Source organism: Rhipicephalus microplus, chromosome 2 (genome assembly GCF_043290135.1).
Source record: "Rhipicephalus microplus isolate Deutch F79 chromosome 2, USDA_Rmic, whole genome shotgun sequence".
NCBI lineage: Eukaryota > Metazoa > Arthropoda > Arachnida > Ixodida > Ixodidae > Rhipicephalus > Rhipicephalus microplus.
The window spans coordinates 159,779,876-159,800,885 of NC_134701.1; the positions used below are offsets into that span (position 1 = coordinate 159,779,876).

General features: G+C 47.6%; 1 protein-coding gene and 1 pseudogene across 4 annotated transcripts in view; one reads left to right on the forward strand and one right to left on the reverse strand.

Moving 5' to 3' along the window:
- Nucleotides 1-21,010, reverse strand: part of LOC119170642 (uncharacterized) — a 314,953-nt gene that overhangs the window by 216,749 nt on the left and 77,194 nt on the right. The window lies entirely within an intron of this gene.
- On the forward strand, nt 20,006-20,124 carry LOC119170905 (5S ribosomal RNA; annotated as a pseudogene).

The following is a 21,010-nucleotide window of genomic DNA, read 5'->3' on the forward strand; positions in this document are numbered from 1 at the left end:
AACGGACGGGTATGTGTCGCTAGTATGCGGGTATGTGCCACAAGTGATGGACACTTTGTATCTGCTAAGGAACGACGAGAACACACATGAGTGCCTTTTAACGCGCGAGCGTTAATATCCAACATTGGTAGCATCGACCAGACATATGCAAACAATAAAAGTCAGGGTCCCAGCTGGAACTGAACCTCAGCATTATGTGTGGCATCGAAGCATTTTACCACAGAACAACGCCAGGTCCAGGAACTACTTTTAAATAGACGCTAATTTGTGAAACTTCACAATTGGTTGCAGTGCTGCCTGCCCAATTTTATAAACATTACATACGTACTCCTTAGCTAGAGCCGTCACGTCAGGTTAACGTCAATTGTGCCATGCATTGAAGTTTATTTATGTAGTAGGGTCCAGGGCCAGTGTCCTCGTAAGCATCAGCGCTTCACATCAGCTTCTGGCGTTGCTAGTACGCATGTTCCAGTTGGCATCGTTGTGCATGTGCAAACACCTGGTTATATAAACATCAGGAACCCTTGGCAACACTTGATTTATATGTGGGGTTTAACGTCGCAAAACCAATATATGTTCATGAGAGACGCCGTAGCGGAGGGCTCCCGAAATATCGTCCACCTGGGGTTCTTTAACGTGCACCCAAATCTGAGCACACGGGCCTACAACATTTTCGCCTCCATCGCTCTTGGCAACACTTCTACATGCATTAGCGCCATTTCATGACGTAGTGGTCAATAAAAAAAATTGAAACACGGTTACCTTCCCTCCGCATGCTTCGCATAACGTCGATTACCAGGTACGTGGGATCTGTCGAATTTTTTCATTATCGTGTCACTTTGGTACTGCCAGTACTGCACTATAAAAGAAGGTGTTGGCGATGTATGTTTTCAGCACACCTTTAGAAAAAGAGGTTAATGACTTAGAGTACTTACTTTACTACTGGAGAGCATAAAGCTGTCCCATGGGCCTCATGTTTGCTGAGGCCGGGTTGACCAAAATTACAGCATCAGCGGGGCAACTTCCAAAGCAAATGTCATGCAATTTGTCGACATGGGAGAACAACCTGTGTGCTTGGTAAAAATGGTTAACGATTTAGAGTACTTGGCACTCTATTATTGTATATGGGAGAGCATAGAGTCATCCCAGGATTTTTCGCAGAGGTTTATAAATAGGGGGGGGGGGGGGGGGTAGAAAAAGTGGATAACAACTTAGAGTACAGGGTACTTTATGGGAGAGCATAAAGCCGTCCCGTAATAGAAAGTAAGTGGTTTTAGAATGTTTAGAAAAAATGTTCAACCATTTCGAATACTTCGTACTTAACCATGGGAGAGCACTGAGCAATCCCGCTGAAAGCAAGAAAAGCATGTCATTTACAAGGTGCATGCTCGTGTAAAACAGGGAAGTTTATTAACAAACCGGCGTTGACTCAACTTATTTCAATAAAGCGAGATATAGTTTTAGTTCGCTTCAATTTTTATGGGTAACAACGTTCTTTACATCCCAACAAGGCTGAGTGACTTACATCCAAGGATACATTTTTTCACCATACTGATACTACACCGAGCTGGGAAAAGTGCAGCATGTTTCGTGTTTACGCCCGCCTTTTAGCCTATATTATATGTTGCATCAAACGCTGCACACAGAGCTTGAGCGTGCGCAATTCTTCAAAGAGCGCAGTAAAGCTTTCACAACGCGCCAGAGCACATGCACGATGCTCGGAAACGATGCTTATCTAGGGTCGCATTCTGCTTCCAATGTCTTTTTTGACATCGCAAATGCGGTATAAGCTTGCGAAACAGGTGCTTTGGGGTGTAAGTTTGCTGCTTTTTTCTTATGTGATTCTCAAAAGGAAAAGAAAAGGAAAGTGAGCCCCGTAACTGTCTGCATCAGAGTGCGTCACCTCAACAGTAGCTCACAAGGGATTGTGTAAGGAGGAATTAAAAGGGTAGTATTAAAATGTATATACAGAGAGAGGAAGAAGAGAGCGAGGCGCAGGGACAGTAAGCGACGGAAGTAAAGAGGAGATAGTTTGCTTGTTATGCTCGAGCCTTGTCCGCCCATTCCGCCGTAGTAGCCACGCTCCGTACGGAGCGAACAACAAGGTTTGAACGCGACGCGTGCGTCTCTTGCACGAGAGGGCACTCTGGCCAAGCTCCAACGCGAGACGTAACACCGTTCCAAGGCAGGGGGCGCCTTCGACTTCCGGTCAAATTCGCTGATTTTCGCAGACAAAGGGGGGGGGGGGGGAGAAGGAGGTACTGCAGCGAACTTTTGGTACAATAATAGCAATGATTGTTTGTATTTAACGTTCTAAACTTTTCGCTGCCTTTGATAGGGCACGTCCTTGTATGAGGGTTAAGTAAATGTACGGAGGACTCACGGTTTACCAGATTTAACATCCGTAGCAAGCTCCGTCATCATCATTCACTTCGTGGATATGGCGTAATTTTTTTATTCCAGGAAGATTTACGCTGCGACTATCCAGAGACTTTTGTAACATTTTTTTCCTTGGTACTACAAACAATTGCAGTATACATATAGTGCTACAGCTTTTTGTTGTAACAAGACAAATACAGCAACATTTACTTTTTTTGTAACGAGAAAACATGTTTGTGCCCAACAGAATGCTGTAGTAAATAAGGGAAATCTTGTGAATAAAAAAGAAAAAAATCTGTTGTTCTCGTGCCAAGTTCTGTTGTCGTTTTCAACAGGATTGATGCAATCGAATGGATATGACTAAGGTGATGAGATTCAACATATTGTTGCTATTTGAACATGTGTGTTCCAGTTTTGGAAAGTTCTGTCGCCATTTTCACCGTAACTGCCACCCGCGTAGTGATCTCGTGGTTAAGCGTGTGACTGTTGACTCGCAGGTTGCGATATTGAAAATTTTCGAGGCCTGTGTTTTTTTATATATAGGTTGCACGTTAAATACTTGTAGCATCCGCGCAACTACGCATTTATTTTTAAAACGTAGTGCCTGTGTTTATATATATATATATATATATATATATATATATATATATATATATATATATTGTGAAGAAGAAAGAGCGTCGTTGGCAAGCAACATCGCCACCGCTTGGGTATACTGGGTGCTGGGCTTCGCTCACTCGGCTCGTGCTGATCATCGCCGGCATCTGCTTGACCGTTGCTCTTGCACGATCGTGTTTCTTCGTAGGACCACCGTCGCAACAGTCGTCAATAAACCCTTTTTCAATTGGTGGAAGGTGCTGACATTCCCCGTCGCCTGAACCTGGGTGCTGCCATTCGCCGTCGCCTGAACCTAGAGCTGCGCAACCGAACGCTACCTCCCATCATGGCTACCAACAACGCGCAACCTGGCTCTTCCACTCCATCCCCCAGCAACCCCGGCGTTCTTCGTTTGCGAAAGCCCAAGGTCTTTAGCGGAGCTGATGAGACCGACGTGGAAGACTGGTTCGCTAACTATGAACTGGTGAGCGCAAACAACAAGTGGGATGACGCGGACAACTTGACTTACGTCATCTTTTATTTCACTGATGTGGCCGAAATGTGGTATAACAACCACAAAAACGACATCACGACGTGGTCCATCTTTAAAACCTTGTTTGCTGACGTTTTTGGCCGACCCGCAGTCCGCAAGTCCAGAGCCGAACAACGCTTGCGGACTCGCGCACAAAAGCCAACGGAATCTTTCACCAGCTACATCGAAGACATTATGGTCTTTGCAACCGTGTAAACACCACCATGCCCGAGTCGGAGAAGATTCAACACATCCTCAAAGGGATAAATGACGGTGCATATCAGCTGCTCCTGGCCCGTAATCCTGCCACCGTTGCGGAACTTGTCACTTTGTGTCAAAGTTTCGAAGAGTTGAGCAAGCAGCGCGCCCTGACTCGGCCATTTTCCTCACACGCCGACTCGCTCTCCAGTCTCACTTCTGTTCCCGACCACTCACCAACCCTGCAAGAGATTAAAGACTTTGTGCGTGAAGAAGTAGCTCGGCAACTGTCGTTGATTCCCTTCACGCAGCAGCCGCCGTCCTCTCGTCTGCCCTCACCACTCCGCGACGTTATTGCCGAAGAGGTAGCTCAGGCTGTTCCCGTCGCTGCCCACCAGCAGCCTGTGGCCATGCCTGTTGCCCATGCGCTGGCTATGCAGCCCGTGGCCGCGTCTCTTACGTATGGCCAGGTGGTACGTAGCAGACCCCGCCAGCAGCATTTGCCACCCATGTCTTCAGTCGCTCCCCACTCCGCCCCATTTTCGACACCTTGGGCCGCACCACGAGTCAGCAATTCCTGGCGCACCCCTGACAATCGACCGATCTGCTACGTCTGCGGTACTCCAGGACACGTGGCACGATATTGTCGCCGTCGCTTCCAACCACTCCACGACGCTACTCGGCCGTTACCGTATGACCCAGAGCCCATGCACATACCTGCTCCCTATCCCTCACCGCAGTATGGATACACTAACTTTCCTGAGTCTCGGTCACACCAGCCTCAAACTCACTCTCCCCGCTCCCCATCTCCTCGCCGGCGATCACTGTCCCCAATGCGTCCTAGACCCGCTTCCTCCAACCGGGAAAACTGAACGCCGCAGTTCCAGAGGCAAGAACTGCGCCGTCATCGAAATGCTCAAGTCCTCGCACTTCACCAGCTAACGTCGTCGCTATATCTGTCGATGGTGTTTCTACCTTTGCCCTCGTCGACACAGGTGCTGCCGTTTCTGTTATAGCCGCCCAGCTCTACCGCTCCCTACGCAAAGTGACCACGCCGCTCTCTGGACTATCGCTTCGTACAGCTAGCGCACAACAAGTTCGACCTCTTGCCTCCTGTACGGCCCGCATATTCATCCAAGGTTCTATGTACGTTGTCGAGTTCATCGTCCTTTCGGTGTGCTCGCATGACGTTATCCTCGGGTGGGACTTTCTGTCAAATCATCATGCCATCATCGACTGCGCACGCGCTGAAGTTCAATTTTCGCACCTGTGTGACGAACCTTTGCACGAAACCCTTGAGCGGTCGCCAAAACTTGTCGTGCGTGAGGACACTGAAATTCCTTCAGCCTCTCTTGCCGTTGTCCCGGTTTGCTGCGATGACTATAACGATGCTACAGTAATGTTTACACCTTCCGACATTTTCATGAGCCGCAGAGCCGTTTCCTTGCCTTTCGCTACACTCGACGTCACTGCGGGCCGAAGCAATATTTTCGTCCACAACCCCCTTTCTGCACCGCTTACGCTACTTGCCGGCGAATGTCTCGGTCGAGTGGAGTACCTCGATTCCTCTTTATTCCTTAACATGCCAGACGAATCGTGCAGTAGCGCCTCGACCGAACTTCATGCTCTTTCCCCACTGGAGTGCTCATCGAGTGACACCTTCTCGAGTTCCATCGCCGACACCTTAAGTGCCCATGAACGCGCCGAGCTTCTTAATCTCCTCCAGCACTTCGCGAATTCATTCGACGTTCCTCAGCCGCAATTGGGTCGGACTTCCGCAGTGCACCAACACATTGACACCGGTTCGCACCAGCCATTGCGTCAAAGACCATACCGTGTCTCTGCTGCAGAACGTCACGTCATCAACGACCAGGTCGAAGAGATGCTACGCCGTCGCGTTATTCGACCATCGCACAGTCCTTGGGTATCTCCTGTCGTTCTAGTTCGAAAAAAAGATGGATCGATTCGATTTTGCGTCGACTACCGGTGATTAAACAAGGTGACGCGGAAAGACGTCTATCCATTACCGCGCATAGACGACGCCCTTGACAGCCTACAAGGAGCCGAATTCTTCTCCTCCTTAGACTTACGATCTGGATACTGGCAGGTTCCTATGGCAGAAGCTGATCGCCAGAAAACTGCGTTCATTACACCAGATGGCCTGTACGAATTTAACGTAATGCCATTTGGTCTTTGTAATGCTCCTGCCACGTTTGAACGGCTCATGGACAACACACTGCGTGGACTGAAGTATTCTGTGTGTCTATGCTACCTCGACGACATTGTCGTTTTCTCTCCCGATTTTCCTACGCATCTGCTTCGGCTCCAACTGGTTCTGACGTGTTTAACCAACGCTGGGCTCCAACTGAACCTTAAAAAGTGCCGCTTCGCCGCGCGAGAGCTGTCCATCTTAGGGCACATCGTCTCCAAGCATGGTGTTCGACCCGACCCTGCAAAACTGCGAGCAGTCGCTGAGTTCCCTAAACCTACTACACTGAAAGAATTACGCAGTTTTGTCGGACTATGCTCGTACTTCCGGCGCTTCGTGCGAAATTTTGCATCGTTCATGTCACCACTGACCAACCTCCTACGCGGTGATGCAGACCTTTCATCCTGGTCTTCTGACTGCGACGTCGCGTTTGCCACGCTCCGTAGTCTGCTAACATCTCCTCTAATTCTTCGGCATTTCGACCCAACAGCTGCAACAGAAGTTCACACAGACGCTAGTGGGGTTGGTCTAGGCGCCGTCCTCGCCCAACGCAAGCCGGGCTACTCCGAATACGTCGTCGCTTATGCGAGTCGCACACTTACTTAAGCTGAGGCCAATTACAGCGTCACTGAAAAAGAGTGCTTGGCGCTAGTGTGGGCGCTTCGCAAGTTCCGCCCTTATTTGTACGGTCGCCCATTCGACCTGGTAACAGACCACCATGCACTTTGTTGGCTCGCCACATTGAAAGACCCTTCTGGCTGCCTAGCTCGGTGGGCACTGCAAATCCAGGAGTATGACATTCGTGTCATCTATCGCAGCGGACGCAAGCATTCTGACGCCGACGCCCTGTCGCGTTCGCCTTTACCTCCCGACTCGGCCTGCGGAACCACTGGTATCTCCATCGCATCTCTCGACCTCGACTCCTTTACCAGTGAACAACACAAGGACCCGTGGATCGCTTCCCTTTTTGACTGTCTCTCTGGATCGTCAACCACCGCGGTACCACGATCTCTCCGACGTCAAGCTGCTCATTTCGCCAATCGTGATCGGCTACTACACCGACGCAACTACGCCCCCGAAGGTCGTAAGTGGCTCTTGGTTGTCCCGCGCAGCTTGCGATCACAAATCTGCGCCTCCTTTCACGACGATCCCCAATGTGGTCATGCCGGAGTTTTCAAAACTTACGAACGCATTCGCCATCGCTTCTACTGGCGCGCAATGTATAATTTCGTTCGAAAATTCGTTATGGGCTGTCCTGACTTTCAACGTCGCAAATCACCGCCTTTCCACTCGTCCGGTGCGCTTCAACCGCTTCCGTGCCCTGCCAAACCTTTCGATCGGATCGAAATTGATCTTTATGGCCCTCTACCGACAACATCAGATGAAAATCGGTGGATTATAGTCGCTGTGGACCATTTAACACGCTACGCTGAGACCGCCGCCCTTCCAAGTGCCACTGCGCGGGACGTAGCATCCTTCATCCTTCATCGCTTCATATTACGACATGGTGCACCTCGAGAACTACTAAGCGATCGAGGTCGAGCCTTCCTATCAGAAGTCGTCACGTCTCTGCTTTCTGAATGCCATGTTGTTCATCGCAAGACCACGGCATACCACCCGCAGACTAACGGGCTCACGGAAAGATTTAACCGCACCCTTGGCGATATGCTCGCCATGTATGTGACATCCGATCATACTAACTGGGATCGCATTCTTCCATTCATTACGTTCGCATATAACACCGCGGCACAGTCTACCACTGGATTTTCACCTTTCTTTCTTCTTTATGGACGCGAACCATCCCACACCATCGATACTCTCCTTCCATACCGTCCTGACGCATCCGAATGCCCATCTGTGTCCGAAGCTGCCCGAAATGCGGAAGAGTGCCGTGAACTCGCACGCACCTTTACGTCTCGAGAACAACAGCGCCAGAAAGAAAACAACGTCGACTCTTCACAAAGCCCCAGCTATTCCCCGGGATCACTTGTATGGCTGGCTGTTCCTTACCAAACCCCAAGCATTTCCTCAAAACTCGTTCCAAAGTACGAGGGCCCATACCGCGTTTTGGAGCAAACCTCGCCGGTGAATTTTCTCATCGAGCCACTTTCCCCATCTGACGACATGCGCCGGCGTGGACGTGACATCGTCCACGTCGCCCGCCTTAAGCCATATTATAGCCCTCTGCCTCCAGACTCTTAGGTCGCCAGGATGGCTCTTTTTCGGCGGGGGCAAATTGTGAAGAAGAAAGAGCGTCATTGGCAAGCAACATCGCCACCGCTTGGGTACTGGGTGCTGGGCTTCGCTCGCTCGGCTCGTGCTGATCATCGCCGGCATCTGCTTGACCATTGCTCTTGCACGATCGTGTTTCTTCGTAGGACCACCGTCGCAACAGTCGTCAATAAACCCTTTTTCAATATATATATATATATATATATATATATATATATATATATATATATATATATATATATATATATATATATATATATATATATACACGCCTCTTGCATAATATGGAAGAATTGTCTGCCGTCATGGTGAAGTGGCTGGCTAGCCCCACCGCGGTGGTCTAGCGGCTAAGGTACTCGGCTGCTGACCCGCAGGTCGCGGGATCGAGTCCCGGCTGCGGCGGCTGCATTTCCGATGGAGGCGGAAATGTTGTAGGCCCGTGTGCTCAGATTTGGGTGCACGTTAAAGAACCCTAGGTGGTCGGAATTTCTGGAGCCCTCCACTACGGCGTCTCTCATATTCATATGGTGGTTTTGGGACGTTAAACCCCGCTTATAAATCAATAAAGCGGCTGGCAAAGCTACTCGGCTGCTAACCCAAAGATCGCGGGTCTGACCCCGACCCCGGTGGTCGCATTTCGATGGAGACGAAATTAAAGTCCCGTGCAGTGCTCTGCGATGTCCACGCACTTTAAAGAACACCATATGGTCGAAATTTCATAAGCCCTCTCCTACGCCGTCTTTCATAATCATATCGTGGTTCTGGTACATAAAACTCCAGATATCATCATTATGCATATAAAATACACCCGCTTTCCTCGTTGTTCATCGCGTCGCCCATATTCTCCGCCACGGACGAGTGCTCCGGATATTTGAATGAAAGACACATGCACGGCTTGGTTCGCGCCGAAGGGATGCCGTTGGATAAAATGTTGCGAGCCCATTTTTTTAACGTAATAATAATTATTATTGGGTCTAACGTCCCCAAACCACCATACGACTGAGAAGCGCCGTAGTGGAAAGCTGCGGAAATTTCGACCACCTGGAGTTCCTTAACGTGCACCTAAAGCTAAGCACACGTACGCACCTCAAGCATTTTCACCTCCATCGGAAATGCGGCTGCCGTGACTGGGATTCGACCCCGTGACCTGTGGGTTAGCAGCCGAGTGTCTTAGCAACTAGACCAACGCGGTGGGGTGCATGTTTTTAACAGGGAAGCTGTGCACCGCTGATGCAGCAGAATATTGCATAATAGGCGTGAATATTGCAGTCTAAACTACGCGTGAAGCTCACAAGCAAATCGCTACGTCGAAACACTCTCTACTAAACCAGAAGTGTGGTGAAACAACCACCGGCTGTCATTTGACGTCAGCTGGCGAATTCCAACAGCAAGCTGTCATATTGGCTGACGTAAATTGAGTCCCCGTACAGTACGTCTGAAGGAGTGCATCCCTTCTGCCTACTATTCAGTGCAAGACCTTAACTCTAACTTGACTCGAAAGAATCGGTTCTAGTCGGAAAAGTTGCTCGCAAACTTTGATCAGAATAGTGCGTTTCCGAGAGGAACCAAATAAGAATGGAGCCCAACAGGAATGGAGTGACAGTTGTTGGATATCTACGTTAGCATGAAAAAGAGGCCGGAAGCGAGAGGTTGGGTGCTTCTTTCGCATGGCCTTGCTTTCCTGTTTACCGTAAAACAACCGTTCGACGAAGTCAAACGACTCGCCCAGCAGAAAAATTTTACGGTGCCGCAGTCACGTCCTACACCTCTCTTCCTGGGTAGAGGAAGTTCTGGTGGGTGAAAATTAGCTGGAAAACACTGAAATGCATCAACGCCGCGAACTACAGATCCTTAAATGTGACGCGCTATTTTATACATTTGCATTAAGATGACTCGAAGACGAGAGCCTTCTTTTTTGTTCGTCTTGCTTCTCAGTGAACTGCATTAACACTTTGAGACGCAATGTACACAATTTTGTACACCACTCGTTTTAGCTATAAACATCGAGTATCGGCTAGGGAAGAGCAAGATACATCGTACCTGGAAGGAATTGGACCTCCTGCATAATAGCTTTATCTTCATTTAACTACATTTTGCAGTGTGCAGATACATATGCCATCATTTTTCTGAAGGCACTACCACGTTCGACGAGTCTTGCGACGTGCCACTTCCTGCGAGCAATGTGAAAAGCAGAATTTTTCTTCGCTCAAAACGGACACATCCGAAAATAAATTTGTACTATACTCCTACCCTGAGATTTTATCCTCTTTATGTCAAAAGTAATCATCAATGAATTCAGGGTAAAGATATACTTAATTACAATTTGATTATGATGAGTTACTACAGCACTCATAAACTAAACAAATATTCCCTCATTATTCTTGTCGCAATAGAATAGTGGGTGCCCTGAAGTAACGTTGTAGTGGTTCGACGTATTTACAGACAGTTCTCCATAGGTGGCGTCTGAAAGGGTTAAAGAGGCCACTGCATGAATCACCCAACAATTTGTGGTTTTCAGCGAGAACTAGAAGTACAGGGTCTATTGTGCTTATACAGATATGAAAAGCGGACTGTAAAAGCGTATTTGAGGGCACATAAGGTCCTAGAAGTCACCTGCATGTGCCTGTGCCGTCACGTAAAGGAAGGAGTGGTGCCGTCGTCTTCCAGCACATTTTCAGCCGGTGCGAAATCATTCAATTCCAGTCCAAGGCCGCAAATATCTCGACTTCACGCACAGTTGTAGACGGAGCAATATTACAGTTCGCAGGAATGCAGACGTTCTCACAGCCCGCTGCTTCTTACGTCACGGCTAACGAGTGAGGCAATCTTGCCGCCCCCTCAGGTTGCTCGCGCGTTCCTAAAAATTTTCAAGAACAAATTAAGTCCACAACTGAATGCGCCAGAACTTAGCCCAATTGATTGTGAATGCTCAAGGATTAACCGACAGAACACAGATCATGATCAAAAATTTGTTGTCATGGTCCCTTTAACCCACACCTGAAGGCTTTTTTCTCCCAATGCAGTTTTGCAATGGCTTAGAAGTGTGGCAGCTTGGGCTAGTTTGTATGGCATGACGATAGTTATAGCGCGAGAACAAAACGACGACACAGAGACAAGAAGTCTTTCGTGTCTTTCTTGTCTCTGTGTCGTCGTTTTGTTCTCGCGCTATAACTATCGTCATTGTTTTGCAATGGCCTTCGGAATGGCACTCGGTGGAAGCATTCTGCACTTTACGTCATCGGCCCGACTTTCAACAAACCACGAAGTGAAGTGTTGACGGTATCTTGTCACGTCACCTCACTATTGCAAGTTATGGAGACGTGTGACATTATTTAACGTCAGACGATGACGTCATCACACGATGATTTTTCGCATCCCTCTTGTTGACACCGAGGCCGACGGTCACTTTAGGCGTGATATGCTCTCGGCTTAAAAATTATCTTGGTAATAGATTTCCAAGAGGCATCTGCCTCAGTCCAGAACGTTTATAAGGTTTTCAATGTAGGGGTTCAGGCTTCTTTGAAAGGGCCCTGCAACACTTTTTGAGCATGGCCAGAAAACGCTTCTGATCGGTAGTAGAGGCTCCCAACAATACGCGAGCCAAATATTATAGCGCGGCACACGGCCTGGAATCCTGAAGAAATTATCAAAATCAGCTGAAAATTGCTTTCGCTTCTCTCGACAAATGACGGAAGACGCTCAAAAATCACTCGCAGAAAGCTCATCTATCAGTCATTGGTTGAGTTGAACATGACGTGCTCTGCCTTTGACTTGTCCACGCGTGCGCGCGCGATCACACACACACAAAAAAAGGCACGGCGTGTTCGAAGAAAAAAAATTGCCCGCAGCTTCCCTCGGGGGAACACTGAGGAGGATGCGGAGCATATAATTGGTTAACGGGGTGTTAAAGTGCGACTTACTTGGGTCGATGGCTAAATTGGTTAACGTGGTTGTGAAATGGGGTGTTAAATTGCGACTTACTTGGGTCGATGGCTAAATTGGTTAACGTGGTTGTAGGAGGGGGTGTTAAATGAGTGAACACGTACACACGTATGCGAAAGGGCGGCGCTGGTCGAAGGGACGTCGATCATTGTGTTTGTGGATTCGTTGGAATTCATTTCACCGCGACCTTGGACGTTGACGCGCCGTACAAACCAACCGACGAGCGGCAACTGAGCGAGCGAGCGCCGACCTTGAGTATATATACAGCACGACGGCGCATGCACTGTCAGCTGTTGAATGTTCTCGAAGCGCGACGCCACATGCGCGTCCACTGGAGAATCGGGAGAATTGTAGATGTCGAACGCGGTGTGTAGAGGAGGAAGGGTGCACAGATGGTGGAGGAGTGAAGCGCGCGCGGTGTGTAGAGGAGGAAGGGATGCACAGATGGTGGAAGAGTGGGCGACGGCGCATGCGCGCGCGTCAGCTGTCGAATGTTCGAGAAGCGGTGCGGACGGCGCACTACAAGGCGCGAGTATAAGATGCTTCCGCATCTAAAAAAGAAGGAAAAAGTGCTCAAGGTCAGGAGGTGCGCATAATGCATATTCTTTACGCCTGCCATCCTTTCCAGCTTAGCTTCCAGTGCGGTCGTCGGGACGAGAGAAGAGCCTGAGAACACAATTGCAGCATGCGACAACCCTCTGTAACTCCACTCACACTGGATGCATTTTTAATATTTCTGCGGCATTGAATTCGTAAGCATATAAGCTCTTCCAGGGAAATCATTCCATGGTTACTTGAAAAAAAGTTTCAGGGCCCCTTTAGGTACGATTTAAACTTATTGAACCCTTCTATGTATCGGGGAAACTTGGCGTGAACTCAGTTTGGTATCTATAAGACGTCTGAATACTATACTGTTTAAGCGATACCCGTTTAGCCCCTGATTAACGGACACGGTCTTGAATAGTTATTTGCACGTTATCCGCAATAATATACACATATTACTACAAAATATATGCTTCGTAAGGAATCAGTTCTCTTCAAGAAACTCTGAAAAGATCAAGGTAACGTTTTTTGAACGTTTCTACATAATCCCGTGGCCTTCCCATCCGCGCTATATACAATAACTGGCCTGTCAGTTGCCTTTCATTACAAGTGTGAGTGACTTACATTACAAGCGGGAGAGTATTCCGTAAGAGGTGCTCAATGATAGACTTTATTCGCGCAATTAGATACCGTACGTGTGCGTAGCCAAGGGTTTAGGGGAGGAAGGTTCACGCGCCCCACCCCCCTCAATTTTTCTTCAATTTGCTTGCGAATATATGAACGCACGCACACAAACGAACGTTCAAACATACATAAAACATAGTAAACCCCTCCATCCCCCCCTCCAAAAAAACTTCTGGCTACGTTCATTATACCGTATTACGGTACATCAAATGTGGAATTCGCATTACGAACAACGCCATATTGCATGCAGAAATGTTGAAAACCTGCGGGTGTTAGCGAACGATATGTTGTTTGCAAAACAACGAGAACAAGGTCTTGTGTACATCTGTGAAGTAAAGTAAACATCAACAAGTAAAAAAGAAATTGTAGGCCCATCTGAGTAATAACATGACTGTAAGCTATTGTGTTTAGGAAAAGTGGTTAACGATTTAGAGTACTAGGTACTCTACTCTTGGAGAGCATAAAGCCGACCCATGGGGTGATGTTCCTTGAAGTTATGGAGTCGAGAAGAAAAGTTTTTTTGCTTACGCATAAACCTCGATGGCTCAAACACGCCTTAATGAAAAGCTTTTTTGTTACTTTTGTGGCGACTATACATATGAATGTCCCAGCAACGACCAAGCTCTTCTAAATCATGCCATGCTCTCATTTGCCTTTGTAGATGCATACTAATTAGGGAGGATCACGTTTGTCAGGAGGTGAATTCGCCTTTTCCCCGTGCTCACAATTATTTATTGATCTTTATTTATTTAGTTAGTTATTTAGTTATTTATTTATTTAGTTATTTACCTATTTATTTATCAGTACAAATGGCTGTGCAATAAGCGATATGGCAGGAGTGTTTTCATAGAGATTCACAGATAATACCAAGCAAAAAAAAAGAGGTCAGAAAGCAAGTTTACAATTCACCGCCAGAATGGGAGAAGAAACTGAATTTAAACGTGTTAGTGCGCGCATAGTAGGGTGCAGAGTTTCAGTGACATTGACACCTCGTCGATGATTCTGGCACGAAGATATTAGAGTTGTTATTTCAAGTCAAGTATAATGTGCGTTGGGGGGCAATAGTTGGCACGACATGTAAACTCACATACGAACTATCGGTACACAACTCGACGGAGTTGACTGAACGTGCGCTCTTACGCCCGTTCAGTATACTTAGAGCTGTGTTCCGTCAGTAGCTTCAATGACCTTTGAAAGTTAGAACGAGGAGCCAAGGATGCGGTGCACGAAAAACGTTGTACGAAGAATAGTGCGCATAGTCTAGCGTTCGCGCTTATTTTGCGTGCTTCCGACAACACATTTGCGAGCTGTTCACCAGACTTTAGGAATCTTGCATCAGCATTTTTTTTCTCCAAAAATTGTGACCGCGGAAGCATTCTTGTCACTGCCCATACCTCCGCCCTCTATTGCTTTCTCACGAATGCGACACTTGTGTGTTTTTTTTTCCTCGAAGCTGTGTAACACTTTTGTGGGCGACATTCACACGCATTCCTGCGCGTCTAAACAAGGACGTCCTCGTTCATGTTTTCCGCCGGCCGGAAGTTTACCCGACCAGCGGACGCAGTCATGGCGCCGTCGTGAGTGAAGCTTCCGACACGGTGGAGCGCCTAGCGAGAAATGGAACGACGCGAGTGACTCCTTTTTTTTTATTATTTGTCGGGTGCTTTTGTCCTGTCGCATACAACACAGCATACCAATCCTCCCCCCTCTTTCCCCCCTCACCATCTCTTTCACAGCGTCACCGCGCGAATACGTATACAGAGAGGACGCTTCTGTTCTGACGCGGTGTCGAAGAGACCCGGGCGCGCGTCTCACTTTCGCAAGTGAGTGGGTTTAACCGGGTGACCTGTCACAGTGAGAAGCTCCATGGGAAGCGCGTACACGGCGCGTCGCGCACGCTTGTCAGCGTACACTGCGGAACAAACACGAGCTCACGCGTAAGCAACGCGAAAGCGTTGCAAGCCCCCCCTTAACTACCGTATACGGAAGTTAAACACCATGTTCGTACCTCGTTATGCGCGTACTATAGTGTAAAGGTTTCCGGGGTTCGCCGAATGGAATGTGCTTTGCTCTATGCCAATAAAGGTCATTGCAGAGAGAAGAGCTGTAAAACAAAACAAAACAAATAAGAACAATAATTTGACAGGGTGGTGTCCATTGTCTGTCCTTCAATCTTATAGACGGTTTCAAGGTCACAAGCGTTGTACTAAAAAAAAAAAAACTTCCGGCCACCCCGCTTACCAGTTTCTAACGTCGAAGTTGAAAGCACTTTTTTTCAATTTCTTTTCGAGCGCAAGGAAACCATCTCTTTCGTGTTTCACGTAAAAGAAACGTGCGTAAAGTACAAGGAAATGTTCTGTAATTTTTATGTAGCTCAAAAGAACATTTATTTGTATATGTTTTGCCAAATAAGGGAAGGAAACTGTAAAAAATCAGTGGGCTATTTTCTAAAGCTCTTGTGATCCACTAATGCTATTAAAGCACATCGGTGCACAAAACCAGAAGTCATTAAAGGGACGGTTTTAAAGTCACAAGCGTTGTACCCCCCCCCCCCCCAAAAAAAAAAAAAACTTCCGGTCACCTCATTTACCAGCTCCCAACGCCAAATCTGAAAGCACATTTTCAATTTCTTTTCAAGCGCAAGAAAAAAGTCTCTCTTTCGCTTTTTACATAAAAGAAAGGTGCGTAAAGTACAAGGGAATGTTTTACAATTTTTATGTATCTGAAAGGAATATTTCTTGAATATATTTTGCCAAATATGGGAAGGAAACTGTAGATAATCAGCGGGCTATTTTCTAAAGCTCTTGTGCTCCACCAATGCTACTAAAACACGTCCGTGGAAAAAAAAACGGAAGTCATCAAAGGGCTGTGTTTGTAAACCTTGAAAGGATTTGTATACCTACGAAAAGGTTAGTCTCATCAATTGGTCGACAATATTTCTGGATAATGAAACATCTTTCGAGCTTTGCACTCACTCGGACTCCGACTCAAGAAAACTTTCGTAAGCCGGACTCAATCGGACTAACACTCGCGAAACTTTTCCCCAACCTAGCTCACTCGGACTCAAACTCACCAAACCGCTACTCACCCGTACTCATTCAGACTGGCGGCTCAATTTGAGTCTGAGAAAAACCGAATGAGCCGACTCATGAATCCATTAGCCTGGAATTAGCTTCTTCGACCATGATGTCAGTGCTTTTTAACACCAATATCTCACGTAATCAGTGCTCTTCTTGGTGCCGTTCGACATTGCGTCTTCGAAAACGAGTTATTAGGGCTTGCGAACCAGTAAGGTCATTTTTCTTGAAAGAGATGAAAGCATATACCATATATTTATCAATAACTTTCCTGGAAGAGTTGCCGGAGAGGGGGGGGGGGGATTAAGACGCCCCACTAGGGAAGTTTTGCCTCTGATCAACAAATACAGAAATTGCGTATGAACGACATGACTTTGGAATTACGGTGAGTAGACGTGAGTATAAACGTGAATCACAATCAGGCTGATAGTAAGGCTGGATATAAATGACTAGATAGGACTCTCATCAGTTGATAACCAACCGAAGGTTTGTGGTTGTTTTGCATTGATTGACTATATAGGTAGGCATCGCGTTCCTCCAGCTGGCAGTTATAAACTTGCTCTGTCCCTCTTTTCTGTGAGTGTTTGTGTAGCTGTGTACACAAAATGAAATCAAATAATAATAATAATAATAATAATAATAATAATAATAATAATAATAATAATAATAATAATAATAATAATAAATCTATTGTGGCAGTTTCATGAGGCCCCTCCTTATGTGCATGGGTGGAGGGATGAATATTGGGAAGTTATGCACCTCTATTTAACGTGCGCCGCGACTCAAATGACTAAATTCGCTATATGTGTGTGCGGATAAGTTGACACCCCTTCCAAAGAGCTGGCGCCTCTACTAATTAAACGACGCTTGGGAAGTACGGTCGTTTGGCACTCTTCCTTGTATACTTCATTAAGACCGCACACACGAAGCGAAGAGCGTTGCGCGAAGATTTATTTTTTCCCCTCCGGGCTTGTAACTGTGGCGGTCGGTGCCTGTATGTGAAGCTTCTTGCAAGCAAACCGAGCCAAATGCTTGGTAGATCCGGCAACAATTCCTTGCATGGAAGATCTGGCACCAATGGACGACCGGGTTCCCAAGATGAAGCCATGCGTAGATCTCAGAATTGTAAGAGGGGCGGTATCAAAGGAGGTTATCAGGCCGAAACTGACTACCATGCATGTATTCATGATCGTTGCTTGTCTTTTGCTTTTGTGTTTACTTGCTTCATGGTATATGCCTTCGTTTTACTATTTGCTTCGCGCCTTATCGCCGAAGACATAGTTGTCGGGAGCGGCGTATGCCGCTGTAGCGCCGTCGCACTCACTCGAAATATTTATTGGACGTTAAGAAAATGAAATAATAAATAAGCTTCGCAGCCGATATTCGCAAATACTCGTAAGCGTGCTTAGCGGTTTGCCCAACGCCTTCGCTAATGACACTTCCAACAATGCAAATGGTCGACATTTTCTCCTACAAATAATTGCCGCGTGATATATTTGAAATGGACTTATCTAGATTGGGCGAGCGGGTGTTTAGGTTGTTTAGGTACGCCTGACCTTGACGCAAGGTACACACTTCGTGAAAAGTGGGATACAGAAAAGAGGAGAAAAAGAAGTGCCATTAGAGAAAGATGCGGGATCGCTTTGCTCTCTTTTCTATCTCCATTTTCGTGAAATGTATTTTTCATCACAATTAAAATGAGCAGGTAAGATTAGATAGATCAAATATGGGCTATCCAGCGAGCACGGGAGGCAGCTGAAAGACAACCTCTCTCCACCACTCCAGACGCGGCCTATATAGGCCCACGCCTCGAACCGCTGGTTCGAATAAAACTGTTCACCACCACCGCAATCAAGCATGCTCAGGTGACATATTGCAGATTTGCAATACTTGGATATGCCATATAAAAACTCAGATTTATGATACGACAACTTGTAGTTACTGTATCTGACTGAGGTATGTCCACCCGTTGGCTGGGAAATCGGACATGATTACCTGGAGGAAAGTGCGGGCTTGTTATACTGATCCGACTTTCTGCCATCTCGACTTTTGTCTCTTTGTTATCGGTGGATGTGCGAGCGTGTGGATGCCCTCCACAGAAGGTTGTTCGAATCACCTCTCTCTCCTTCTGTTATAAAACTTTCCCACTCTTTCCCTGTACCCTGTTGTTGAGGTGTCCTCACTGTAGTGGGAGATAGCCACTTTGGTGTACTTTGCTCCGTTGCTTCCGGGGAAGTGACTGGGCTTGCAGACGACGTAAGCGTTGCTAAAATTATTTCGGGACACAAACTTGCGCCGGTGGTTGTAAAACAATAGATATATCGGCACTTATTGTGTCCGGGGAGTGTAACTTTGTGTGTGCATGCTCTCCTGCCTCTCTTCCTTTCTCTCTCTCCATTTACCCGACTCCTCCTCATTCCTCTCGCAAGTGCATAAGATAGCTTACCAGTTTTTCAAGGCTAGTTCACATCCCTGTCTTTCATCTCTGCCCCGTTCCCTCTGCTTTCACCTAATGTCGCCTCCGTTCTATAGCCAAATCCGATCAAATATTCCCCTCGGCGAGTGTTCTAAACCCCGCCCCCGGCGCTGACGTGGCTGATAGCATCATCACGGAAAGCGAGCTTCGCATTGTTGTGCACCCCCGGGGACTTCTTGTTCTTCTTTTGTAGGCCAATCATGGGCCTTCGACGTGCGACTTCGCCGACGACCGCCGCCAAGGCCGACGCCGCCAACCTCAACGAACGAAGGGATCAAAGGCATCAGTGTCCGTCGGCTATATAGCGTCCTCCGTGTCGAAGGCTTTGCGCCAACGGCAGCGCGCGCCATGTCGACACTTGCCCGGGTGCCTGTTAGCGCTCTTGTCGCGTGCGGGCCTCGTATTTCCTTTGTTCGGCGCGACGCCGCAGCGACGGGGTTGTCTCGTCATGGGCGGCGTGCGATCCTCAGGAGCGAGGGTAGGACATCTAGCGCAATGCGACAACTGCTGTCAAAGAGGCCTCTTGTCGTTGTCACAGCAACATGCAACAGCTAGCTATCCGTGGACACGTTTACCAGCGACATTGCACAGCTTCAGTAGGGTGCGCATTTGAGCTGGTTTTTTGATGGTTTCCAGAGGAGAACTGCGCTAAAATACGGGACGGAAGTTCGTGTCTTTGTCCCATCTCTAAGCGCTGTTCTTCATTCCTTAAACATTTCTTTCCTTCAGGACAATAATAGAGCCATTTTGTTTTCTTAGGTTTCGCCGCCACGGTGGTCTAGTGTTTAAGGTACTCGGCTTCTGACCCACAGGTCGCGGGTTCAAATCACGGCTGAGTCGGCTGCATTTCCGATGAAGGCGGAAATGTTGTAGGCCCGTGTGCTCAGATTTGGGTGCACGTTCAAGAACCCCAGGTGGTCTAACTTTCCGGAGCCCTCCACTATGACATCTCTCATAATCATATAATGGTCTTGGGACATTAAACCCCACATGTCAAGCAATTTTTCCTGGTTTTCACTGGCTTGTAGACCATTACTTCGAACGCAGGGGTATCTTAGCGATAACCAATGTTCACTTAGACCCACTCAGTCATACGCTGGGCGCTCTTAGCGCATGGCTGACCCCTACCACGGTGTGCCATCGTCCATACCATGCTGAACACGCCGGTTCTCGTCCAATCACTGAAGCTAAACAGCATTGGGCTCGGTCAGTACTTGGGAGGGAGACCACCTGGGAACACCGAGTGCTGATGGCACCTTTAGGCACTGCGCCGTGCTCCCGACCGGGTTGCAGAAATTAGGTGCCTTTTCTCATCTTCTAACCACTCCCACCCTATCACGGTGACCCATATCGTGGTGTCGACAGCGCGGTGTCTGTCTCTTCCTCTGTCCTTATCTATATTTTTGTGCTGTTTTTACTTCCCAAGTGACCCCTATCGCTCGGATTCAGCTATACATGCCGGCACTTTCTCGCACACAAAAGCGAGCACGCGATGGCCCCAGATGCTATTTCACGCTTTCTTTGCTCGGCCGACTCACTGATTTGGTAAGGAGTATCCTTTGTTGCCCAGGGTGGGGGTGCGAAATCAGGGACCCCATGCATGTGCCGGTGATACGACCGCGCAGCGCCCCCAAATCCGAGAAATCATCCGAGCATAGCAAAAGCTTAACTATTACGGTATAGTTACTTGCGCCCCTTTTCAAGCACGTGGGACAGGGGGAAAACAGATGCAAGCGCGAAATTTGAAATGAATTTAACATGAAGGCGGAAGACACGCCTATGCGCGCACATGTGTGGCGTAGCCTGAGAAACATCTTGATATTGTCGCGTGATTACGAATAAAACAATCTCTGTCCACAGGATAACTGCACGTCGAGCCGAACCAGTCACCAGAGACACGACCTCATCGTGCTCCTCCTCTCATGTTACTCACCAAGCCACATAGTGGCATGACCCAATCTTGTTCCATGCCTGTGGCAATATCTACGAAGAACAGCCATCAGTGGACTCATGCAGTCACTATCGCATCACACTGAAAACAAGGCAATATCAAATATGCAACACCGAAAAATATTCCAACAAGAGGCACAATTATAATCTGTTCCCGTTCATCGCAGCCGCATTGAAGTTGCAAGATCACT